This window comes from Ursus americanus, chromosome 5, assembly GCF_024610735.1.
Source record: "Ursus americanus isolate L20-20 chromosome 5, mUrsAme1.1.p, whole genome shotgun sequence".
NCBI lineage: Eukaryota > Metazoa > Chordata > Mammalia > Carnivora > Ursidae > Ursus > Ursus americanus.
Genome location: NC_142131.1, coordinates 69,119,946 through 69,143,980, shown reverse-complemented (window position 1 = coordinate 69,143,980; position 24,035 = coordinate 69,119,946). Strand labels below are relative to the sequence as shown.

At 36.3% G+C, this 24,035-nt stretch overlaps 1 long non-coding RNA gene across 1 annotated transcript in view; it reads left to right on the top strand.

The window, feature by feature from the left end:
- Positions 1-24,035, top strand: part of LOC148110142 (uncharacterized) — a 182,367-nt gene that overhangs the window by 157,786 nt on the left and 546 nt on the right. The gene's annotated exons all lie outside the window — the stretch shown is intronic.

Here is a 24,035-nt window from a genome sequence, read left to right as displayed (position 1 = left end):
CTGAATGTATTGTGATTAAATTTCTAGATGAAGTTTCTTTTTGGGGTGCCACAGATTTTAAGTATGGGGAAAAATATACATACCGAAATACAAGAAGGAGAAGTACATTAATATGTTGAATAGTGTACTCATCTCTTTCTACGTATAAGTTGGCCAAATCAGTATTCTCTTATTTGTGAAAGAATAACACTCATTAATTATTCTTTTTAAAATATTATTTATTTATTTATTTATTTATTTATTTATTTATTGAGAGAGAGAGAGAGAGAGCACGAACATTGGGGAGAGGGAGAGGAGAATCTGATTCCCCGCTGAGCAGGGAGCCCGATGTGGGGCTTGATCCCAGGAGTCCTACGATCATGACCTGAGCCAAAGGCAGACACTTAACTGACTGAGCCACTCAGGCGTCCTGATTGTTAATCATTCTTAAGTTCGTCTCTTTTCATGATCTTCAATGGGACTCTTCAGATAATTGAGGGGGAATTGTATGTGGGACAAGAAACAAAGCTCCTAAAGTAAGTATGACTTACTTGGGTAGCAAACTGAACGAAGGTAATAGAAGAGCAGGTAGGAATAAAAGTAGCAGTAATAATAATGATGGTGATAATGATGTAAATAGAATATCTAACATGCCAGTGATGATTCCGGCACACTGGCCAACTCTGTCCTAGGGAGAGGAAATTATACTTCATTACAATGCTGCATGCTTATCAATCTGTTTCGAGTGATGGGTTCACTAGATGTTTCCCTGTGGATATAGTCTTGGATTTAATTCACCAAAACAAGTTTGAGTTTTAAGATACTTTATGTAATATTATATATATTATATATATATATTATAATTATATAATATTATATATAACATATTATAATTATATAATATATTGTATATAACATAAAAATATATTATGATATATTAATATATATTATATATAATGTATATAATATATGTATATAATATGTATATATGTATAATATGTATATATGTATAATATGTATATAATATGTATATATACTATATATATAATATATAGTAATTTTTCCCTCATTGCATTCATTCATTGGAGCATGCATCGCTTTTTGAGTACATAGCATTGACAGTTAATGTCTAGGTGCTGTATTCGCATTGCTGAACACAAAGGATGCTTGTGCACAAGCCTTCATTAAGGATCATGATAGTCAATGTTGACACTGGCACTGCTTTCTAAAATTAGTATAACTCAATAAACTTAATTTTAGAGTCATAAAAATAGTAGACTTTGCTTCTTCTTTGTACTTCCTATTTTAGATTGCCTATATACATGTAAAAAGCAAAAAAAAATTATGTCTTATGGGCACCTGGGTGGCTCAGTTTTTTAAGTGTGCAACTCTTGATTTCAGCTCAGGTCATGATATCAGGGTCATGAGATTGAGCATCGGGTTGGGCTCTGTGCTGGGCGTGGAGACTACTTGAGATTCTTTCCCTCTCCTTCTGCCCCTCCCCCCTCTAAAAATATCATGCACGCACATACACACACATACACATTTCATTTAACCTGAAAAAATAGAAGAAAAAATTACAGCAGACTGACGTATACTAGATACACTTGACACATCAACTAGATATGTACTTGATAATATATCTGACAGATGTGTATATTTTCTGTAAATACATAGAATAAGGTCTGGAAGTATAAAAACCCAATCAGATATGTTAGCCTTGATAGGGACTTGAAGGATTTATAGAGCTTAAGAAATCATTCAGTATTATTTCCATTTTAAAAAGTTCTCCAGTGAGAATGCGTTAATCTATTACCTATATATTTCGAAGATCCTTTGTTATTACTGCTTTTAAGGACCTGCCTCATGCCACTTGCCAGGTGGCAAAAGGTTAACTAGGGTTTGTCTACCTAGAATGTGGCTTCATGATCATACACCTTATTTCATGATGGCCTAACATCAGGCAAAGGGATGAGGAATAACATTTGCCTTCTAGAATTCTCACCAAGGTGGTTTTTAACGTAAGCACATTAAGATTCTTGTCTCTTTTCATGGTCTTCAATGGGACTAAATTGAAGATCATGTTAAAACAAGTCAAGGTAAAACCAACTAATCTCAGCTACCAAAGGGACTGATACATTAGAGACAGTCTTAGTAGATTCACCAGAAATCCTATTTAGAAATCGCTCATTTCAACATGCAGTGTTCCGTTTAATAGAATACAATACTAAGCCAGAAATTTGGACTTATTTATGTAAATCTGACTTACTCCACAGAAGTAAGATAGTGGCTTAAGCCAGTTATTGACCTGTGAACTTTTGTTGGCTTTTTCTGGATTTATTTAAAATGAAATGAATATTGAGTGAAAGTACCAGGAAATGTATCATTTTACTTAAAGGATTAGTAAGAATTGGCATAAATTAAAGACTTTGAAATTGGCTAAGTTGTTAAAATTGAGGGGTTAAGCATAAAAATATCCCCACATTTGCATTAGTGCCTATTCTCAAATTTTCTTCTTGATACAGAAAAAATATGAGAGAAGATGAAGAGGTTAAACATTCACAGTATTCCAAGGATTTGATATAAGCTGGAATAGCAATAAACATGAGCAATTTAGACCACAGGAAAAATGCATGGGAATATCATTAAATGTTGAATGAAAGAAAAAGACTCATTAGAAGATGAAATTTATGCACGCGCGTGCGTGTGTTTGCTTTCTGCATGCTAACTCATTGCATGTCTCTGATAACCATGAGTTTGCACAGTTGTTCAATATACCTTCATGTCCTGTGTCCATCACTCCAGGCACGCAAGCCTCCTTCCTGTTCCTAATGCGTGCTGAACCCAACTCACATATGTGGCTTTTACACTTTACTGTCTGCTTTGCGTACTTCCTTATTTCTTTCATTTCTCTGCCCAAAGAACACCTAACATGAGGTCTTCTCAAACAACTAATAAAGTAAACCACACATCCCAATCTAAAGAACACCTACACCACCACCCTCGAGAGCACCAAGACCACCATGACCACCATGACTGCAAGCACCTATGTACCGCTACCTACTCTACCATCACCACCATCCCAACTCCAGCCCCACCCCTGCCTCAGTGTCGCTGTTCGCATCATCACAACTGCCTAGCCTCTTGACTGACTCTATTTCTCAGGGTGAATGCCACCATCTAACACATCATATATTTAGTTCTATAAAGGTTGAGACTTTGGTTCATGGATATATCTTCAGTCCCCAGAAGAGGTGGTCAAGCTTGGCATTTATAAAGTAGTCAGTAAATCCTTGTAGATTGAATATACAAATAATATAAAATTTCTTTCTCTCTGTATAGAAAGCCAGTTTTCTAAACACCGTCTTCTATATAGTTTATACAATCTCCTTTGATAATATAAAATTGTGTTACAGTATGAATATAGCTATACTCTCTCTCCCATCTGTCTTTTGTCTCTTCTAGAAGTGTTAGCATATTTTTCATTCCTGAAATTTTATAATACATATTAATAAATTGCAGCACAATTACCACTTCCTTGTTTTTCATTTTTAGTGAATAACTATCTTGCGTTACATTTTCAGCTTTTTTTAAAATCTTTGTTTCAATAAAAATAAGATTAATCTGGTTAATATCCTATAACAATATACCTGGAGTTTGTTTTGTAGCTGCATAGAAGTAAGAAGTCTGTTGGGGAAAACAGGCATTTGAAATACATCATAATTTTGATACTTAGGGACTTCATTATTTTTTAATCGTTAGATATATCATCTTTTTTTTTTTTTAAGATTCTTTATGTATTTTAGAGAAAGAGAGAGAGTGGGGGGAGGAGCTGAGGGAGAGGGACCAACAGACTCTGCGCTGAGGACAGAGCCCTACACAGGGCTCGATTCCACGACCCTGAGACCATGACCCGAGCTGAAATCAAGACCCAGACACTCCACTGACTGAGCCACCCATGTACCCCTATACCACCTTTTTTTTGATGAGTTTTACTTTTGGGGGTCATACTTAAAAAAAGTCATGCCCACTCCTAGATTTAAACCACAACTACTGCAACTTTGTATTTTTTCCTTCTACTATTTTTATGTTTTTTTTCTCTTTCTCTCATGAGCCTTATTTACTTTTAAATTTCCATCTGTATTCTGATATAAGATGTGAGATACAAATCTAAATTTATTTTTCCCCAAATATCTAATCCATTTTCACAAAGCTATTTATGGAGTTCTCACTTCTTCCACACCGATGTAGCCATTGTTTTCCTGCTTTTCCTATGCAGATGGTAGTCATGTAGAATTATGGCAGTACCACTCCATTCCAAACGGACACTTCTTATTTCTTACTTTTATTTTAATGGTGCCTTACGTCTAACAGCAGTGACTAAATACTATTTTATATAGTAATGTCTTGAGCTCAGTCTTTAAGGGAAGATTTCTCCGTTTGACACAATATTTAGTGTACATTTTCTCACTGAGTGGCTTTCCTCCTCACTCTCTTCATGATATCTCTTGATAAACAAAAGATTTAAACATCTTAACCAACCTTACACAATGAGCATGTATAGGCTTTTGCCCTCGATGACTGCATATTACCACTGTTTTCATGAAAGGACAAATGGTAATTACAAAACCTGCCCACAGACTGGAAAGTACAGAAAGTCAGAACACATTTCAAGCAATCATCATAGAGAGCATTTTCTTTGGCCTTAGTGGAAATGGCTGAAAAATCAGAATGAAAAATGACAATTTAAAAATCCTCCAGTATTAGCAAATATACTGTTCAATAGCCTGTGGATTTTTAATGATATCACAATAGAGACTAGAAGAGGGTTTAAACTGAATAGTAGTGAAACCATGGCACGTATCAACTTGGGAGAATCAACTAAAACAGTACTTAGGGGCATATTTATACATATCTAAATATATCTATACTTATATGTATATTTGGTTTGATTCTCAATATCTGATTCTAGCTGCATGAATGTTACCAAGCCAATTAAAATTTCAGTACTTCAGTTTATCGCTTTAAAACAGAAAATGACTATTTGCCTCATATAGTAGTTATGAAGATTATGGAAGAGTATTTTATCAGAAATGTTTTGTAAAGGAAAATATAGACATAACAACGACTTAGACTGATACAAAACAGTTTGAGACAGCCGAACTTTTCATTTTTCATCTTGAAGTGAAAACAAGGAACAGTAGTACTGGGTAAATTTAAATCCCTTACCATACTGAGTAACTGAAGTCATGAGGTGGTTAAATGCTTTGTTTATCCCTCAATTATTATGAGAAAAATAGTTCATTGCCCAAAGGATCTATTACTTTAAGTGAAATCTCTATGAGCCCTAAAACGGATTTTTAGATTGTGAATTCTATTCCTATATTCTCACTACTAACTACAGTCGGCCTGTGTAAATACACTAATGTTTTAGAAGTAGATTTGACCAATCAATGATGGAAAAATCATGACTGTGAGCCAACATCAAGCTGAGAGAACAGGAACCCATAATCTCCATTATGAGATGAAACTACGTGGAAAGAGGAATTCAATGGGTCTGGGCTAAAGAAGTAAAAACACGATGGACGTAGTTAAAATAAACAAAGTACAACTTTTAAAAGCATCGGTGGGAAAATAGAGCACGGGCTTTCAATTTTATTAACAGGGAATTTAATTTTAGATCAAAGCAAGAAATAGAACCATATTTTATAGAGGTGGCCAGTGGAGTTGAGTTGGTAAGAAACTGGTTAGTGCTTTCAAAGGGCTTCGACATTTTAAAGCTATAATAATATTTATCTTGGACCAGGTTAAAATCATAAAGATATGAAATTCAAAGAAGGAAGCTAAATGCCTTTTTGGGGTCAGGAAGTTTGGGAGTCAGGAACGCACATATTTTCTTTTATTCATAAGAAATGAAAGTCAGCCTTTTATTTTTCTTTCCCTTTAATATAGTAATATGGTAACTTTTGCCAAGTAAGAAAGGTAAACATTCGGGTTGCTTTGGGTAAGCTTTTCTCTTTATTTTTCTCCTTAAGAGAAGCCATGCTTTCCATTTTTACGTAATGCTGGCGTATTTCCCTGTAATTTTCTTTTCTGCATTGCATCTCTGAATTCTGACTTACTGATTTTCAGATATTGCTGTCTCAAGTTCATTTTCTTTGTTTACATTGCGAGCAACTTTATGCTTTAATCTAGTCACCTTTACATTCTAAGTTACTCCTTTGAACATTCTCGGACTCCAATCCCGGTTCTTATTTAAAAATTAAAATACTATTTTCCCATTTAACCTTTTTTATTTTGATTTATATGTACATGTTTCCTACTCTTCATGTTGTATTCCAGTTTGTCCCCAATATCAACAAAAATATTGTTTGAAAAAATGTGCCTTTGTTTTCATCCACGTAACTCTTGGAGAGAAGTATTCTGCTTCATTTTTCTTGACGATGGGGAGAGATTTTAAGAATCCTATTTCCTGTTCTTTATGGGGTAGCTACTCTATGCTAATCCCTGGAGTTAGAGTGTAGCCCGTCCGCAAGAATTAGGGCAGTTGTTAGGAAGCTAAGCAAACAGACGTGAAAAGGAGGGTAACAGAGGCTAGGTAGCCTGCCAAAGCCAGCTAGTAACTGAGCGGGGGAATCAGACGGTGGACCCCTTAGTGCGGGGTTTTGTCTGTTTCGCTATAGCAGGTAACTGTAGAAGAGGCAGAAAATTAAAGATCTGACTGTAGCTCTTCTGCAGTTTTTCTTTATTACGTCCTTTAGACTTTGATTCCTGGTGTTTGCTCATTTTCTATCTGTTTCCTCTTATTTAAATTTTCAGTAATCTGACAAGTTGCACAGTGAGGGAATAGTGTTCTATAAACTGAGGGGTTTTTATCTGTGTTATGAATTTGTCAAATGAACACTTACGAGGTGAAGCACAGGACGGGCCGGATGGTGAGACTCTTGGTTCAACAAGAGACCACAAGAGGAATTGGAATCAAGTTCATTATTCATCGGTCCTGGGAGAAAAACCTGGGACACTTTGAGAGGCCACAGAGGGATGTCGAGACACGGTGCTGACAGCAGGGCAGAACCCCGGGGGCACATACTTTTATTAAAGTCCACCTGTAGGGGCGCCTGGGTGGCACAGCGGTTAAGCGTCTGCCTTCAGCTTGGGGCGTGATCCTGGCGTTATGGGATCGCGCCCCACATCAGGCTCCTCCGCTGGGAGCCTGCTTCTTCCTCTCCCACTCCCCCTGCTTGTGTTCCCTCTCCTGCTGGCTGTCTCTATCTCTGTCGAATAAATAAATAAAATCTTAAAAAAATAATAAAATAAAAAAAATAGAGTCCACCTGTAGAATTCTTTGGGGCTCCTAGGCTAAGGCCGTATTGATCAATTCAAACTTATCAAGCTGGGTTTTGGTAAGCCACGTGGTGGTTTTACCCAGGAGGCACCGAGGGGAAGGCTCTGGGAGACAGGGAAGAACAGCAATCGCAAGGGCTGGTGGAGAATCACATCAAGAACTTACGTGGGCGGCACGCCTGGGTGGCTCAGTGGGTTCACGGGTTCACTGCCTTCAGTTCGGGTCATGATCCCAGGAGTCCTGGGATCAAGCTACCCCTGCCTCCCTGATCAGCGGGAGCCTGCTTCTTCCTCTCCCTCTGCCCCTCCCCCCACTTGTAGTGCTCTAGCGCGTACTCTCTCTCTCTCTCTCTCTCTCTCTCTCTCCAATATAAATAAAATCTTAAAAAAAAGTTTCTGAATCTAGGAACTGGGAATCATAGTTTAAATTGTAAAAGTAGACCAAAGTTTAAATCTCAGTTTTATTGCCTTGTATTTAACTTGCAGAGTTGTTACGACATTTAAGTAAATAGCCGATCAATATAGAGCGCTTGGCTCAGTGCTGGGCACACAGGATGTGATCCATCCAATAGTGAGATGTGTCAGTTTTATAAGGCCCTGGGGTGTAGTCTGTGTTCCCACCGTGGATGTCAGGACACCCTGGAGTGGAGTTTTGTTGGGGATGGAATGACAAAAGCCCCTGTGAGGCACAGAGCAGTGGTTATGGTAATTTTGCTTTTGTGTTGCTAGGACACAACGGAAGTGTAACCTGTCTTTGAAGCTCCTCTCTATATGATTTTCAAAGCCTGGTCAGATCACAGTTTCTCAAGGAGCTCCTTCCTATTCAATTTTCCCAAATATATTTCTGTACGTATTAGGTTTCAACTCAAAACTCATGTATCTAAGTTAATTTCCATTTGTTTTATTATGTGTGTCTTTCTCCTAATACAAACCATAAATTCTACAGAAAAGAGTTTTGTAATTGTACTCGATTAAGTCGCTTATACTTACTTTATAAAATCATTCAGCATTTATTGAGTGCCTGGAGAATGTCTGGTAGCTAACGTTAAATGAGTACATGACCATTTTATTTATGCCATAGAACTGAAATAATCAGAGATTTGGCAGGGAGCGATAAAATTGAATAATTGAAACTTTTCTCAACAATTCAAAAAAGCTAGTAAACAGTTTCTCAGAAAGCAAATTGAAATACTTCTTAAACCATCTGTGTAAATAATATGCCAGTTGACATAACTTTTTAGCTTTCAAAAACAGTAAAAATTAGTTTTTTTCCCTAAATTAATAAAATATAGTGGAAGCATCATCTGTCTGAAGTAAAAATTAAACTGCAGTCCAAGGGCATAAATAATGAAAGTCTGCTCAAGCAAATGCAGCCTTCGTTTTTAAAGTGATCACTAAAATATGGCTTTGGAACAAGCAGAAGATAAATCCAATATCAGACTTTTCTAGTGTTATTGTTTCCCAAAGTTTATTTGTCCTCCACTGGTATATTAAAAAAAAAAAAATGACTGTACATTCCCGAATGCAGTCTTTGCCCTTATGAAATAATTCTGATGGGGCTAGGTTAGTGAGTTAAGATTCTTAGTAATTTGGAATATACTTTTAAAGAAATATTGGTGAATGTGTTTAGAGAATGGACAGGGGGAGAAAAAAATGAAGGTGTCAAATATTTTGATAAGTGGAATAAATGATAGGAAATGCTCCTTGTCCCAGAAGCTTTCTGTGAAAGTGCTGCATATAGATGGCTTATGCAATTTTTACGGTGATTTTCTAGATAATTAGTTCATCATAAGCTCCATTTTCAAAATTTATTTTTATTATTTTTTAATTTTAATTTTAATTTTTTTTTAGAGAGGTAGGGGGCTCAATGCAAGGGAGAGGGAAAGAGAATCTCAAGCAGGCTCTATGCCCAGCTCAGAGCCCAACCCAGGGCTCAACCTCATGACCCTGAGATCATGACGTGAGTTGAAACCATGAGTCTGTAGCTTAACCCACTGAACCACCCAGGCACCCTAAAGTCCAATTTTTCTGGAAAGCATTTTCTGCTACAGTAGGTTTAAGCCTTACCATCTCTTTTAATGGCTGCGGAGTTCAGTGAAAGGGTGTATTTAGGATTGTTCCTTTGCGTTATGTGTAGGTAACTGAAAAGTTTAAAGCAACGTTCTCCTCTAGTGCCTTTTAAAGATGCATGTGAACACCAGCCTTGGTGAGGGCGTGGTGGGCATGGGAAGGCTGAGTCTTTTGCATAAGCGTGTACTGACGGGGCTGGAATTAAAATAATGCCCTGCGTCAAGCAACTTTACTTTGCTTTCCTTATCCTTTAATGTGGTAGTTTAATGTCCTAAACTGTGTACCAAGTATTTTAAGCTTTTAGTCTAACTCTTCTCTTGGCTATATCCAGCCCAAAGAGCCATATAGGATATGTCCTATGCGTGACGTGAACTCATTTTAAGTAAAACGAAATATTATCAAATCTTTACGTGTAACAATAATGTGGGAAAGCAGTTGTGTTTGAAAATAACAGTTCCTTCTGTCTTAGAAAACGTCATCGTTGCCATTCCTAGCATAGAGGCAGGTCCCCATAATCTGAGTGGGAGAATGTTGTTCGGATAAGGATGGAGGTCTCAATGAAAACCATTTGCCATAATGAAGAACAAGAGAATATTAGTTGTTTCCTTTCAGTTGAATGATATAATATTGCACAATTTTATTTTCAAAGATAAAAATAATCTTATAAAAACGCAGGAAGAGATCCCATTAATGTGTAACTGGTCAAAATGAGTCTGGTAACATCAAGAAACAGTAGACACATATAGCAAATATGCACCACTCAGTAGCTTCTAAATATTGTTACTATTCATCACAAGACTAATTATCTGGGATTAAGGGTCCAATATTGGCTGATACTGTAATTAGCATTTATTTCAAACATATTAAGTTGTATATCAAAGTAATTATAATGTGTTTTGTCTTATTGATTTTGCATGTGTTATAAGTACTAAATTAAGTTGTATTATTAACTAAAATTTCTTTCTAATGCTTTAAGCTCACGTTTTATTACTTTTATAGAATGCAGGTGTGAAAAGTATATTATTAAAAGTATTCTAAAAATTGGTTCACCCTCAAATCTTGCCAAAATGACGTTTGTGAAATAAAAAAATGCCTTTAATAAGATACTGTAGGGACGCCTGGGTGACTCAGTTGGTTAAGCGGTTGTCTTTGGCTCAGGTCATGATCCCGGGGTCCTGGGATTGAGCCCCACGTTGGGCTCCCTGCTCAGCGGGGAGTCAGCTTCTCCCTCTCCCTCTGCTGCACATTCACTCTCTCTCCCCCCACCCCTGTCAAAATAAATAAATAAATAAATAAATAAATAAATAAACTCTTTAAAAAAAAATAAGACACTCTGAAGTAATAAGTGTTTTAAGATCAGATGTTTAACATGCATAACCCCAAATTATTAACAAATAATATATACACTTAATATATAAAATTCAAGCACTTTGTGTTTATGACTCTTAATCACAAATATATGCTTTTTTAAAAACCAATAAGGTCTTCTATTTCCCATATACCTCTCTAAATTAGTTTCATTTCTAAGAAAGAGTGTACTAATAGGCATTGTGCTATATTATGATAATTGGTTTCGGTTTCATTGTGGAGACCCCCGGGCAGCTGGAGGCTGGTACAGGAGCATCTGAGGAAGATGCCAAACTGTCTCACAGCTTTGAGCACAATATGTATTTCCGTAGCCACCTTCATTCATGATAGTGTGGTCTAAACTGAGGCCAAAATGACAGAAAGGACAATCACCAGGTTTTTTTCTTATTACTATAAAGAGTCTGGAATGAAGTCTAGACTAAATCAGAATTCTGATATAATTAAGATATTAAGTTGATACTGTTCCCTGAAGCTTCTAGATTACTCACTCTGTAGTTATGGTCTCACCACTAAGAGAAATGTTGGAAGAGTATAGTCATCTGAAACAGTGCTGATGGAAAGAAAAGGGAAACCAATAAATGTTGTCTGTTAGGAAGGGTCAGTCTAGCTATGATGAATATATCTTCCATGGAAAGAACTCTGAAACTTAACTCTGAAATTTAAAGTGACATTTCTCTATCTGTGCTATGTGGGAAAATGTTTCTTGTTTGTTTTTTAAAAGATTTTATTTATTTGAGAGAGAGAGAAAGAGAGCATGAGTAGGGTGGAGGGGCAGAGGGAGAGAGAGAAGCAGACTCCCCACTGAGTGCGGAGCCTGACACTGGACTCGATCCCAAGGCCCCGGGATCATGACCTGAGCTGAAGGTAGACACTTAACCGACTGAGCCACCCAGGCGTTCCAAAAGTTCTTTATTTTATTTTATTTTATTTTATTTTATTTTATTTTATTTTATTTTATTTATTTTATATTTTATTATTTTAATGAGGTTCACCTTATTCATTTTTGCATTTATGGTTCATGATTTTGGTGTCAACTCTAAGAACTTTTTGGCCAGCCCTACATCTTGTCTACAAAAAAACTCCAAATCAAAACAATACGAAACAAAACCAACCTGTTAGTATTTTAATATCTTAATTGGAATTGCATGAAACCTACAGATCAGTTAGAAGAGAATTAACATCTTCACTATCTTGATTTATTTTTCAATCTATGTGGATGGTATGTGTCTCCACTTAGTTCTTTTCAAAAATTTATTTCACTAGCATTCTGTAATTGTCATATAGATACTGTACATGTTACGTTTTTAATGTAAGTAATTTATTTTTCTTTAGACTGTGTTTTCTTCTTTACTATAAGAGTTCCACATTTTCCCATCTTCTCGAGCACTTGATATTTACTATTTATCTTCCTGTTGTCTTTTGGTGTTATTTTAGTGGTATAATATTATGGGTTGATGCATCCATACCATGAAATACTACTTAGTCATGAAAAGGAACAAACTCCTGAACTGTGCAATAACTTGGATGGATCTTAATGGAATTATGCTAAGTGAAATAAGTGAATTGTAAAAGTGACATACCATTCAATTACATCTGTATTAAACTCTGGAAGAGACAAAATGATGAAGATAGAAAAGGAGTTCCAGGTTCTCAGGGGTGAGGGGTAAGGGTGGAAGGAAGAGAGGGACGGTGGGAGAGAATGCAACAGGAAGTTGGTGTGGCTTTCCAAGAGCTAGCAAAGCATTTAAGGGACCCTTGTGATGTTAGAACTGTTCGTGGAGCTGCCTCTTGGCTATAGTTACGGTTACATGAATATTGACACTTGACAAAATTGCATACAACTAAATACGTGTGCATACAAGTGCGTGTAAAAATGTGAGATCTGAGTAAGTTTGGTGGCTTGTATTAATGTCACTTTCCCAGTTGTGATGTGGTACTGCAGTTATGCACAATTTTGCCATTGGGGAATATTGGGTGAGGGTTCATGTCATCTGTGTATACTGTTTCTTAAAACTGCATGTGCATTCACGACTATTGCAAAATAGTTAAATTTTTTTTTAAGTTTAAAAATAAAGCAGCCACAGAAGTCTGCATTCTGTGTGGCTTCTTTTTTTTTTATAAATTCAGATTGGCAAAAACAATGTATGGCGTTACGTGTCAAGGTGGTGGGGAGGGTCACGAATGAAAACGATCATAAGCAGAGTTTCTAAATTATTTATAGTGTTCTGTTTCTTGATCCGATTCTGTTTATAAGCGTTTTCATTTTGTGCAAATGCATTAAAGCATATACTTGTGATTTGTGCATTCTTCTGTTCATATATTTTTAATTAAAAAAAAGTGTACTAATAAAGTTTGGGCCTAATATGTTTGGGAAAAAGTGAGATCGACCATGAAATCTTTCTTAAACCACTTGATTGCGCTATGGTTGATATGCAGAAAGCTGTACATATTTAATGTATGCAACTTGCTGAGTTTGGAGATAAACACCCATGAAACTATCACCACAATCAATGCCATAAATACATCCATCACAGTAAAAAATGTTCTGATAAATTGTATAGTAAATAAGCTGGTTTAATTCTCTTCTCCAGTGTTATAAACACACAATTTCTGTAAATATTTGGCTCACAGGACTGTTTGAAAAATACATGTGTATATAAATGTATATAAATTTGGTAGTTCATGAAACACTTGGAGAAATTCTGAATTAGTGAGTCCTGAAGGCTGTGTGTATAAATCTCTGTGAAATCCTTGAGACCTTCAACCCCAGAGTTCTGGAAAAGCTCTGAGATGCAGACAAGAGTAATTAAAGTTGATCAAATTTTATGAGGGAAGGATCACTTCATTATATCATGACCCACCTTTTGAAAAGAGAGAGTTTATAATTAAATCACTCAATTTAACTACTAGCATTAATCACATATAACAGTTGGGAGGGAGATTTATTACTGTTTAAAACATCATTTGGGAATATTCTGTGGATTTTAGTTCTTCCCTTTATATCTATTTTCCAGTTAGGTGGGAAATTATAAAATGCAGGATATGAGGATGGGTGGGGGAAAGAGTTCTGAGAAAAAGGATAAGAAATGTGTAAAAAACCTAAAAGTGCTTTCATTCAAACTAGCGATTTCAATCCTGAGTAAATTTGTATGCTTACTGTATTTTGTTACATTTGAACACTAAAAGGTGTAGGGGGTGCCCGGGTGGCTCATTGGTGGAGTGTCCAACTCCTGGTTTTGGCTCAGGTCATGATCTCAGGGTCCTGAGATTGAGTCCCCCCATTGGGCAACGCTCTCAACACAGAGTCTGCTTGAGATTTTCTCTCCCTCTTTCCCTCTGCCCCACCACTGCTCCTATGCACCCCCCCAAAATAAATAAATAAAATATTAAAAAAAAATAAAAGTTGTGGGGATGTAACTCTCTCCAGGGGAAAAATAGATTAAAAACATGGTTATTAAGTAGTAAAATTAGCTTGTCTACCTCTCGCTGTATCTGTCCTCACTCTGTCATAGACTCTAAGCACTAAACTTCTAATTCTTGTTAATATATTTGCCACGAGGCACTGAATTTGTTGTGGCTCTAGAGTGCTCTAGAACAGAAGCTCATGGAGCTGGATTGGATATTCTTAGGTAACATGAAATCTAAACACACAAATACACAATTCCTTTCTCTGTTTTTAGTCTTCCTTTAAAGGTGTTGGATTTTAACTTAGACTCTTTTAAAAAGGTTCTGTAAGTATTGCTACTGGAGGTGATTATTTGTCTGACATAATTGCATATTTCCAAGCTGAATTTCATTTTTTATGTTTATTACTATGTGCATAGTCTGCATGGGTCGATTTATTTCTCTGTTTATTCTCCTCTTTTGTACACCTACCAATTCATTATCATTCATACATCCCACTAATGTGCAGTTTGCTTCCCTTTCTACGTCATTAATTTAATACTTAAGAAGATTGCAACTTATACCAGCCCTTCCAAACTTTCTCCTTGACACTTACCGTATTTCTCCTTGACACTTACCGTATCCTTTTCAATGACAGGTGTCGTTACCCTCTCTTTATAAATTTTGGGCCTTTTGTCAGTCTTTATAATTGTTCTTCTCTACACTAATTTAAGCTAATTTTGCAAATATTATTTTATGACACGATGTCAAATCATAAACAGGATTTGACAGGATAATACACACATTATCTGGTATATCTGACTCATTTTCTCAGGAAATAATCTACAAATATATGTGGCCATCTGTATTTTTAAGCTGATGACCATTACAATCATTTTGAAACATCAGATAAACAGAGATATAATTGGTTCCTTATAAATTTAGCCAGTGGTATCATATCAATGTATATCTCTTTATCTATCTATTGATAAATGTATCTCCACAGGCAAATAGAGATACACGTGTACAAACATACACACTTTAAGTTCTGTTTAAAGTCTCACTTGACGTGTAGTGTTAAAAATAAGTAGTTTGATTCCCTTTGCCACTCTGAATTATGTCCTCGATCAAAAAGTATACAGTCGAGTTCATTCCTGGCGATTTTTCAGATCAGAATTGTGGTGGTATCCAGTCTACAACGTATTTGCTAATTCCTTTCAGTTCACTTAAATTTTGTAAAGCATCTTTTATGATGTTTTGTTAATAGCTTCTATCATATATACTCAGGGTCCCACAAAACATGAAGTTTTCATAGTAATTGTTACCTCTTGAGCCTTCTTCCTGCCACTCTGACTCCCTTACTCTGTTCCTCTTTCCATTCCCCACTTGTCTTTTTTTTTTTCATTTTTTTCATAATAATATTTTTTATTATGTTAGTCACCATACAGTACATCCCTGGTGTTTGATGTAAAGTTCCATGATTCATTACTTGCGTATAACACCCAGTGCACCATGCAATACGTGCTCTCCTTACTACCCATCACCGGTCTATCCCATTCCCCCATCCCCCGCCCCTCTGAGGCCCTCAGTTTGTTTCTCAGTCTCTGTGTTTTTTAAACACTACTGCAAAGTATTTGATAGAACACTGCCTCTATGAAAAGGTAGGAGTCTGTGTCTCTTTCCCTTAAATTTAGATGAGATGTGTGGCTTTTTTTTTTTTTTTAGCTGTAGTGTATAGCAGAAATGATACTGTGCGGTTTCCTAGGCTACACCCTAGAAGACCGTCAGCATCTGCCTTGTTCATTGGAAGACTAGTTTCCCTTATCTGTTAATGTAACAAGGAGCCACTAGATTCTAGCTCCCAGAAATTCGAGTTTTCTTAAGGAGATCCACACATAATAACGCAGAGAATATCATGCCTCTTATGTCCAGTCCAGATTTCTAAGTCACAGATCGTGTGCATAATAAAATAGTTTATATCATTAATTATTGAGAATGGTTTGTTATGTAACTATAGATAACTAGAACTGGAAAATAGCTTTTTCTTATTCTTGACTTTAATGAAAATACCATGAAAATGCCAATGTTAAATATATTATTTGGAACAGATTTTGATTCTGGCCAGTTTCTGGATAAGGACATGCCTTTTTCTTGCCTTTTCTGTCTTCTTGGAGTCTCCTGCATTCCTTAGTTTGAGGCTTCTTCATCTTCAAAGTAGCATCATTGCATCTTAAACCTCTCTCTCTGACAGTCTTACCCCTCTCTGTCTTATAAAGACCCTTATCATCACATTAGAAAATGTAGATAATCCACCTAGATAATCTAGGATAATCTCCTCTTAATAGCATTTGCAAAGTCCCTTTTGCAATGTAAAGTAACATACTCACAAATCTGGGGGAATTGAGCATGGAGATCCTCGGTACAGAGGAGCAATTATTCTGGCTACCACACCATCCCGTTTGCAACTGAGATGACCATTAACTTTGCCTTTGATTTCCACAGTGACAGTCCCCAGGCGTCCAATTGGATCTGCCCTTGTTGAAGTCCTGGACAGAGGATAGCCTTAAGGAGACTGGAGTGAAATCACAGCACAGGCAGCTTGTGCAAAATGTGTAGTTCGGTTGAGGGAAATGTTTCCTATAAGACTGGGAGGCTGCAAATTTGGACAGTGATGAGGTTTCAAGAAGCTCGGTCTGGGAAATAAAACCCTGGGGCAAATATGAATTTTTCTGTAGGACAGTCAGACATCTTTATCATGAACAGTGCAGCTCTTCTCCACGTGGCCATACTTTATAAAGTCGCAGGTATATTGCACTCTGTCATTCTTCTTATCAAGTGAACTGTATAAATAAGACCTCATAACCAGTAAGATTTTATTATCTAGAAGTTTATAACCCAAATCTTATGATTGGGTTATCTTAGCAAAAGGTACTTTATCTACTTTACTTACCCAGAATTCCCACATTCTTTAAAAGATGAGATTGCTACTGCCTTCAGGGAAATGTAGTACTTAGCTAAAACATGGGAGCCAATGAGCTCTCTATGGATACTAATATTAGCTATCTTCCTTGGCGTGCAAGTCAAGGACAAGAAAGACGAAAACATATGGCTGTGGCAAAAATGAATCAACAATCAGGGAAATAATTTCAAAAGGTTTATTTCCTCACTGTCATCAGGGTATTCATTATACATAAACTCCTACTTTATATAAATTGTATATTATCAATAATATTTTATTATTCTATATGACCAATATATTACTGTTATATTAATATGTAATATAATATATAATCACATATTAATATGTCAATAACATTATGAATAGTATATTTTATAGTATATGTTAATTATATACATTAATATGTTATTAATATTTTCTTATAGGTTAATATATAAATATAATAGAAATTCATTATAGTTAGTTTTATTTTCATAGGTAATTAATTCCACTTTAATTTGTTAAGGTGTGTTCCACAGACTATTAGTTTCTTTCTCCATAGCTAAGCCTAACTCTCCTGAATTTCATATAAGAGATCCTAATAATGATATGGAGGCACAACTTTATGCTAAAGTAAGTGGAGATACTAAATCTTCAAGTGAACTGTATACGGCAGGAGGGCTTGCTTCTAAGCTTCCAAGCGGAAGGTTAGAATTCAGTCGTGAGAGGAATAGAAGGCAGAATGATTTTTACTTACAATTTTCTGCTTATCTCTGGGGCTCTTCTGTCTACATCATAATGGCTAACTGTGACCACTTTGAAATGAAGTACAATAGCCCTTTCAATAAACGGTGCTGGCTGGGAACACGGGATAGTCACATGCAAAAGGATAAAATTAGACTCTTATTTACACTACTCATAAAAAATAACTGGAAATGGATTAAAGATTTAAATGTAAGACCTAAAACTGTAAATACCTAAAAGAAAACAGAGAAAATGATCCTGATATTGACCTTGGCAATCAATCACTGTTTGGCTATGACATCAAAAATGCGAACAGCAAGGGTGAAAATAAATAAGTAGGCCCACATCAATCTGAAAACTAAAAAACAGCAACAGAATGAAGAGGCAGCCTACAGAAGGGAAGGAAAAATTTGCTAACTGTACATCAGATAAGGGGGTAATATCCAAAATATAGAAGGAGTTCATACAACTTGATAGTAATATAACTCAAATAATCTTATTTTGAAAATGGGTGAAAGACCTGAATAGATATTTTTTCCCAAAGGAAACATGCAAATAGCCAAAACATACTTGAAAAGGTGCTCATTTCTAATCACGGCAAATTCACATATAAACCACAATGAGGTATCACTTCACACCTGTCAGATGGCTTTTATCAAAAGGGCCAGATAGTTCAGCGTTGGTGAGAATGTGGAGAAAAGGGAACCCTCGTGCACTGTTTGTAAGAATGTGAATTGCTGCAGCCGCTGTGGAAAACCATATGGAAGTTCCTCAAAAAATTTAAAATAAGGCTACCATATCCTCCATATCATATAGCAATTCCACGTCTTCCTGTATATCCGAAGAAAATGAAATCACTATTTAGAAAGAAACATCTGCACTGCCATCTTCATTGCATTATTATTCACATAGCTAAGACATGGAAACAACCCAACTGTCTGTTGATAAGTTAATGGGCAAAAAAATGTGGTAAATATGTACACTAGAAATTATGCAGCTATAAAAAGATGAAATCCTCCCATTCAGGCCACTCTGGATGGACCTTGAGGGCATTGTGCTAAGTGAAATAAGTCAGACAAGAAAGACAAATACTGTGTGATCTTACTTATATGTAGTATCTAAAAAAAGAAAAGAAAAGAAAAGAAAAAGCCAAACTTATAGAGACAGAGAGTGGAATAGTGGTTTCCAGAGGTTGGGTTGGGGGGGAGAATGGGAAAATGTTCATTAAAAGTATAAACTTCCAGGCATAAAATGAGGAAGTCCTGAGGGTCCGATATTCACCATGATGACTCTAGTTAACAATACTTGATTTTATACTTGAAAGTAGACAAGAGAGTAGATCTTGAATGTTCTCACCCCACCGAAATATGTTCTTCATGGGAGGTGATGGATGTAGTAACTAAATTTTCAAGATAATCATTTCACAGTGTGTATATCAAATCATCATGTTGTATACCCTAAAATTACACAGTGTTGTAGGTCAGTTATGTCTCAACAAAGCTGGAAAAAGCGAAATGAAGATTATATTGTCTCTATTGTATCCTCTTTCCTTCACATGGAACTTATACAACTAAATGCCACATTGCAGAGATATAATGAATACTTTGATGATTATGGTCGCAAGCACCAACATGGCAGATTGAATCGATCCCACATGGGAGAAGAATTAGATCCTATATCATAGACTGAAATACTTAAATCCATGTCATTGTTGAAAGTAAACTGAAGGAATAATGGGAGTAGAAAGTTTTTAAGAAGGAGAAGCTGATTACTACTACTTGATTGGTTTACTTGGAAAATAATGTTCTTATTTTTTCTCATCAAATATTAACAAACAGGTCAATTGGTTATATATGAGACGTTCTTTAGAAACTTGGACACATGATATTTTTCTTTGAGACTTCGACATTGCCAATGGCTCTTGCTCACACAGGGTTCATTTATCATCTGTTTTGTTCTGGGGTTGAAGTGTAAGTCACTATGGAATGGGTTTCAGCATGTGTCCAACTTACAGCTTTTTATAGGGCAGAGAGAGTTAATCCCAATGATGATTACTGGTTTATTTCATTGCTTGGATTACTTGAAGAGTCTGGTGTGTTGTCCTTTTAAAAGATCAAATACTCTTACCTAAATCCGAACCACATTAATGGCCTATTTTCTAAATGTTACGTGCCATGCTGTGCATAAATACAACTTCATGTCAAAAGTGATTAACCTGAATTTTAAAATTCCTACTTTAGGCCGGAAATAAAATACCAGTATAAAGTAGAATGTGATTTCAGATAGCTCATTTCTCTACAGGCATCTCATTTTGCTGGCTATAATCTTCTATACTCATTGAAAGTCACTGTTGTTGTGCTTTTCCCATACTTTTAAGGTGAGACCACAACTCAGTGCTAGATATTTACGATCAGATAACTGCAATAGCAGGTGCACATAAACACGATTCATGCAAAATAGCTAATCTCTGAATATTTTGTCTGTTTGCTTCTCACTCACGGTTATAGAACTCTGGCCTCTAAATCCACTATTGGACAGAGATTGTCCTTGTTTTTTTTTTTTTTTTAAAGATTTTATTTATTTGTCATAGAGAGAGAGAGAGAGAACACAAGCAGGGGGAGGGGCAGAGGACGAGCAAGGAGCCCAATGTGGGACTCGATCCCAGGACCCTGAGATCATGACCTGAGCCTAAGGCAGACGCTTAACCAACTGAGCCACCCAGGCATCCCAAGATTTTCCTTGTTTAAGTAGAATGTGTTTATATATTGCCTATATTTGCTACATATATTTGCCACATAGTGAAACACCAGTATTCGCTATTAAATTATATAATCTGTGAAGAGACATTGGAAAGCATAATTACACTTGACCTTCGAACCGCGCACACCAATTCCCTGCGTAGTTGAAAAATCTGTGTATAACTTTCGACTCCCCCAAAATTTACTAATAGCCTAATATTGACCAAAAATCTTACCAATAACATGAACAGTCAATTAATACATATTTCGTGTATCATATACTGTAGTCTTCTAAGAGAGTAAGCTAGAGAAAAATGTTATTAAGAGATCATAAGGAAGAGAAAATATATTTAGAGTACTCTACTATATTTATTAGAAAATAATCCATGTGTAATTGGACCCACTCATGTCAAACTCATGTTGTTCAAAGGTCAACTATAATAATACATGGGACTATGGATTTACAAAAATATGCAAAACCATTCTTCAAATAGACATTTCCTAAAATGCCAAGGGCATGAGTATAAATCATGCTTTGGGGAATTTTTTTTTCACGGGGATCAAAGAAAAAAATATTGAGGTGTTTTATTTTCTTTGTACTTAAATGCAGAGTTTTTAGAGTTTAAAGTCGCGCCTCCATAAACAAGTTGTCTCCGAACTGGTAACCTCTTCTAAGTCTCTCTGGGGCTTCAGATATATAGATTTTTGTCCTTCTCCTGAAGATTTTGATTTTATATGTCTGGTGTGGGATAGAGGAGTTCATATTTTTAATAAACTTTCATTATTTCTGATTCACAGTCACATGTGGAAACCCTCCTTTAGATTCCCTCTTTATCTCTCTGTAATACAAATGTTTCAAGTGAGCTTTCAGAAGGTGTCAGGTTACAGTCAGTTTGTGGTCCGATTATTTCATAGCTGCTGTCTGTGACAGTATTGTGTATTGTTTATTTAAGATAGATCCTTATGCCAGATGTAACAGAGGGAAACTTTTCAATTTGTTATGACCTTTGGGAACTTGGATTCATGCCCATACGGGATCATTGAACGTCCATATGGAGGCGGAACACAGGAGTGGCTATTTCTGATGAAATCGGTCATTTTTTTTTTCCTTCAGAGAAAGTCTTTATATATTCATGGTTTTTGGACATGTATTTATTGAAACTTCAGAGTAAAGCAGTAAAAAGATGGACAATCTTCCGTTGATCAGCAAAGTTGTAAAAGTTGGTAGCGGCAGTCTGTTGCCTGAGTTATAAATGAATCTCAATACACCCATTATAGAAAATGGGTATTAGAGGATGATTACCTTCCAGCTCCCACCCCACCCCTGGTATCAGAGAGATTTGTCTAATTTAGTAATAATACAGAGTATAAGAGAATAGAAAATAACTGAAATCAAACAATTATATAATAATAATATTAATGATATTAACTAATAATAATAGTTATTACTATTCTACAGTTGACACTAAGTTGCCCTGAGAATTGACAGCGTGAACAAGAAAGAGATATTTTGTTGATTACATACTGGTTTATGATATTTAAACATGATAAGTGGATGGACTGCTGTAAAATGTTTATTACATGCTGTTTTCTCAGTGATAGAATATATATCCATCAGAAATAGAATCACTGGACCCAACACATGCTTGCTTCTTCTGTAAGATATTTGGAGAAATATTCTTTCTGAGGAACATTTTAGAGTAATATATTCCGACAGTTGTTGCAGGCAACGTTGTCCTAAAGTTTTAAGGTATCTAGCAAATTCAGAGATCTGTAATATAGAAATCATCAGTACACATATTTTTTTAATAAGAACTGACCACACTTTGAGGTCATCTTGTTTCATATTAGATGTTAATCAAGGTGAAAGAATTGGCAAATTTGAGGCCAGGATATTACCTAGTTTTTTTTCTGGATTACTGTTTGAGATCTTTATTAAGATTTTTCCAAGTAGATAGAGCTAAAGAATCCCAGTAACTATCTCAGTAGGTATACTGAAAGGATCCACGGAAGATCTACAATATGTAAAATGTTTGTAATGGTAAATGTTTAAATGGAAAAACAGCTCTGCTTTGTAGTGTTTGCCAGTTTGAGTGGTCTAAATACACCAGCAGTGGCTGATGTTAATATACCAGTGTTATGCTGCTGAACGTGAAGTTAGAAAGAGATACCGGATTGGCTCTCCAGCAGGTGTGAGCTGGCTTTCTGTACATCGTGTCATGTAAGCTGCCTAGATACAATAGAAAGTAATTCTTTTATATACGTCATCCTCTAGGGAGCAGTTTTTGTTTTGTTTTGTTTAACAAATGCGTAAACAGCAGAATCGAAAATGGTCCTCAGTTATCCTAGCCTCCTGGTGTTTACACCCTTGTCTAATCCTCTCCCCACTGAGTGTGGCCTAAAACCTGTAATTTGCTTTTAACCATAGGATATTCCAAAAGAGATCAGATGCCACTTCCATGATTGTGTTATGTAAGATTATGATGTCCATTTTACAGATTTCTCCCTTACTGGATTAAGTAAAGCCAACAGCCGTGTTAAGAAGTCCACCAGGCAGAGAACTGAGACAAAGCTCAGTCCTTAGCCCCAGGGGCCACAGAGAACTGGATTCTGCCAAGTACCATGTGAGATTTCAAGCAGCTTCTTCCCCAGTCAAACCTTGACGGGAGAATGCAAACCAAAAGGACACCTTGATTGTTGCCTTGCTGAGAACCTAACTGAGCTGTGCCTTGAATCCTGATCCATAAAAACTATAAGATAATAAACGTATATTATTATTATTTCAATTTTAATCCACTATGTAGTAATAACATTAAACAAAAATAACTAATACAGCTTACATGGTGCTTACTGTGTGCCAGGCACTATTCCAAGAGTCCTAAGAAATGTTGGCTCATTTAATGTCCATGACAGCCTTAATTAACCTCATTTTATAAATAAGAAAATGGAGCACGCAGTCCTTAACCAACTTGTCCAGTTTCACTGTGCAAATAAGTAGACAGGTAGGATTCAGATGTAAGCAGTTGGGCTTTTGGGTTCGTGTCATTAGCCTCCAAAACGTGCCCTGCCGTGTCCCTGTGCCAATCTAAATGAACCCGTTAGCCCAATGTACAGTCTCCAACGAGGATCTATCATAATACGCTTCTTTGAAAGCATAATACTCTGCTTGGTAATGGAATGGAACTCCGGGAGGGTTATGTCATCTCATCTGAATTCCACTGAGGTATTTTCTCACAAACACTGCCAGGACTTCGTATGCCTTCTGGCAAGCGCAGTCAAGCCAAGAAAGGGGGGCCTTCGTAACTTAGACAAGGAAGAGGCTGGTTGTAGCCTGTCTACAATCTGTGTGCACTTAGAGAAGAACCTTCTGCCAGAAGACAGAGCAGGCCCTGCATATATTTCAGCCAATGTTATGTAATCATTTCTCCATCTTAGCCATCATATCCCATCATTTCAGTCTCCCGGTTAGA